This window comes from Triticum dicoccoides, chromosome 5A (genome assembly GCF_002162155.2).
Source record: "Triticum dicoccoides isolate Atlit2015 ecotype Zavitan chromosome 5A, WEW_v2.0, whole genome shotgun sequence".
Lineage (NCBI taxonomy): Eukaryota > Viridiplantae > Streptophyta > Magnoliopsida > Poales > Poaceae > Triticum > Triticum dicoccoides.
In genome coordinates, this window is record NC_041388.1 from 326,731,591 (window position 1) to 326,735,773 (window position 4,183).

A 4,183-nucleotide genomic window follows, 5' to 3' on the forward strand; every position below is an offset into this window, starting at 1 on the left:
TAGGCCCCAGGTTGATGTGAACTTGTTCATATCAATCTTTCAACACTTAGAAAAAATCCTTCTTCATCTGCTCTTGCAAGATCTTGTAACCCGCCATGACATCATCTCCTAGGATTGCGGTAACCCGCCGTGACATTACTTGTCATTAGTATTATGCAAAGCCCAAATCTCAATATATTTATACCCTCTTTTTTAAATAAGTTTCCCAAAAATCGAGGCGTCTGTGCTGTTGCATATCCATTTTTTGGCCTCCTCGATTCCCGCACATATCAATTATCCTTTCGTCGTTATAAATAGGGACAGGGGTCCCTTCCACTTCCCCCTTGCCTTCTCGTCTCCATCTTCTTCCTCGCATTGCTTCAGCACCCGAGATCTGCCGCCGCCGTCGACTCTCGCCACCGCCTCGACAATGGCCGCTGCATCAACCTGATTTGACCAGAGTTTGTCCGCGCACCTCCGCTGTTCAACATCTATGGTGAGTTTTCCTCCTTTCCTTTCTCCTAGATCCCATTAGGGTTTCCACGAGTTCGTCGGAGTTCATCGTCGTTCTTCGCTGTAGCTTGTAACTTTTGATTCAACTTAGTTTCCTCCTGTGCGGAAGTAGTCGTGGTACTCATTTTTGTTATTAGGACATCTGCCTTGCATAATAAAATGAATCTGGACACATGAACTGCTCACGTACTGCAACTTAGGTCTAAATATTTTCCATTCTCTGAAGTGTTGTAGATCCAAAATTGTAGCATCAATCTGTGAAATCTGTTTTTCCAACACTTAGCAATTTTCTCATTATTAGACATGTGAAATCAATATTTGTACGGGCGGCTTAACTCAAAAACCGTAACCTGCCAGGTACCATTAGTCCCCTCTTAAGCCGCCAATAGCTTATCTTTGTATGCTTCATTACTTTTTACTTTTAATCCGACAGCCGGCTTGACCATATAATCTTCAAGTGGCATAATCTTTCTTTCAGATCATCAAAAAAATGGCTAAGACATATACCTGGTGCAACTGGGTCCAATCCCAGGTCACTGAAAAAGACCTGAACAACTTTGTTGCTACTGGCGCTCTAACTAAGAAAGAAGATATCCATTGGAGGGTTCCTGGTGAAGAAAACCCTCCTACACCCAAGGATGGAGAAGTAATTGTCTTCACTGACCACCTGAGCCGGGGGTTCAGCCCGCCCGGCTCAAAGTTTTTCCGTGATGTGCTTCATTTCTTCCGACTTCACCCTCAAGATGTTGGGCCCAACTCTGTATCCAATATTTACAATTTCCCAGTTTTTTGTGAAGCCTATCTTCAAGAAGAACCCACAGTTGAATTGCTCAGAGAATTTTACTATTTAAACCATCAGACAGAGTATACTGACGGGCCCAGCTTGGAACTTGGTGGGATCTCAATTCAGAAGAGGAAAGAAGTCAACTTTCCCTACGCCAAGCCGCCGAGTCACCCCAAAGATTGGAACCAAAGTTGGTTCTATTGTAAAAACACTTCTCCATCAGACAAGAATCCTCTGCCGGGTTACCGCAACCACCGGCTTAGCAACACACACCCGCTTCCCCCAAAAATAAACGCAAAGGAGCGGGCAAAATATGCACCGGCCTTTTCAAAGCTTAGAGCCTTCATTGCTAATGGCCTAACCGGCGTTGACTTTGTTCGGTGCTGGCTGTCATGGAGTATCTTGCCATTAAGCCATCGCCCCAGCTTAATGTGTGAATATACTAGCGACTTACAAGATCCCCAGCGCCACTGCAACATTCAACTGACTGACGCAGAAATTACAGAAGCCACCAAGAAATTGCTGAACGAGCCTGCAAAGGAATGCAGTAGAACAGGACTTAGTCCTTTCTATACCTTCAACAAGCCGCCAGCCGTAAGTGTTGCGCGCTTCCGCTCAATCATGTTTGCAATAGTTATGCGTACTTATAATCTTTTTTGACTTCCACAGGTTGATTCCCCATTTTGGAAGAAGAAACCTCAAGATAAGCCAGCCAAACCGGCTCGTACTAAAACCAAAGTCACCAAAAGGCCTGCCAAGAAGAAAACCGCCGAGACCACATGCTTAAACATTGATGATGAGGCCGATGATGATGAATCAGAGGTAGAACTTGATTCACTTGGCTCAGAAGCCAGCCGTGCAGGCGACTTCTTCCGGCTTACCAAACACGCCGGCTCGCAAGCGCCGCCCAGAGGTCTTACATATTTCTGATATACTTCATCCCAAGGCGGGTTATTTCGGACAACCTCTTAACCCGTCTGATTCAAACTACCATGGGACTTCTCATTCCTCTTCTGGCGAGTCAATAGGAACTTAAATCCCAGCTTTTAAGACCGTACCTAGGTAAGAGTATATTTAATCATTGAAAACTTATGCCTGCTTATTATACTGACCTCTTTATACTTCTTATTTTCACGGGCCAGGCCAAACCCAGCAAAAGGCGAAGCTGAATAAGCCAGTCGACGATGTCAATCCGTTTGAGCGGAGCAACAACAACCAGAACTTTCTCACCCAATTGCTGAAGATATTATTGATGATCCGCCACCTCAAGACCATGAAGTATTATAGACCGTATGGATGCCGAGCCGGCCGTCTCTAAGCCGCCAAGCCCATTTAAGCCTCTTGAGGAAAAAACTAACGATGTAGTCATCACTGGGTTTGGTTTTACAGCGCCGGGTCACCCCACTGTCTTATCTAAGCATAGCGCCAAAGAAGAAATTTCTGCTGAAGATAAAGGCAAGTGGAAGGTAGACTTAGAGAGCTATGCCCAATTCAGCGCCCAAGACATCCACTCTGGTTATCTGAACCGTCTGTACACCAGCCGTGACTTTGAAGTCGGCTTTGTTAATTTGATGAAGGCACGATATGAGGTAATTCAATCACCATTCTCTTTCATAATTACCTGTCTATTAGCCGCCAAGTCTATAGGATATGATAGAATTTTGAATATGTTGTAGACTTTCCAGTTGCCATAAAGAATCACGCATCATCACCAGTAGCCCCCAAGGGCCAGCTTAAATCATCATGTTAAGCCGGAACTTTAAATAGTAGTAATGAACTTTGCATCCGTAGCCCCCAAGGGTCAGTTTAACTAGCATGTTGAGCCGAGATTTTAAGTAACAAAAATCAACTTTGCCTCAGTAGCACCCAAGGGTCGGCTTAATCAGTGATGAATAAGTTGGGACTAACCATCTTGTTTGAAGCCATCAATCCAATTTGTAGTCTTTATAAACCGGATTACATCATTCGTCCGAGTCAGTCGATGATTCTGTCCTTAACAAAGAGTGACATGCACTAGCCCCCAAGTGCCAAGTATAATACTTATATTGTGCTTGGGACTTCAAAAAATTCTTAAGAGCAATATACATTAGCCCCCAAGTGCCAAGGAAAATACTTGTATTGTGCTTGGGACTTCAATCAATAATCATACTCATGATATCTGTCCATGCTTATACCATAGGCTGAACTTTCTAAGAAGGACTCGCTACTCAATGATTTGAAGGCCAATATAAAGACTCAACAATCTGAAACATCGAAGGCCCAATCAGAATTGAGGACTTCTTTGGAAAACATTGAGCAGCTTAAGCAGAACTTCAATACTGACAAAGATGGTTGGGAAACTGAAAAGGCGGCTCTGTTGAAAAGAGTAGAAGAAGCTGAAGCTGCTCTTAAGCCGGTGACTGATGAACTATCCGGCTTAAGGCAGCAAATCAATAACATGTCATTGGCTATCTTCGGTAAGTTTTAATCCCGACTCCATTCGTCCCAATGATTCTGCTATAAACTGCATTGACTTATTAATAAATGAACTGACACAGGCTCTCGAAGCGCCAATTTGGGCTTAGACATGCATGTCCGGTTGAAGGCCGTCTACACTCTTGTAGAACAACTATATAATGGTGCTCAACGGACCATTGCTACTGCTCTGCACAAAAAACGCCCGCCAACTCTTATCAAGGAGACATTGGAAATGTTGTTAGTGGTGCCCAAAAGGATTGAAGAGCTGAAATGAGCCTCTGCCAGAGCCGGCGCTTTAACTGCCCTAAGCTGAGCTAAAGCATGGCAAGCGGATCTTGACCCGGAGGATCTAGCCAACGGTTGCCCAAGTGTAAAGGAAGATGGGACGCCCTTCAGTGCAGATGATTTTGCAGATATAGTAAGATCAATGCGTCCGTTGGTAACCCGGCT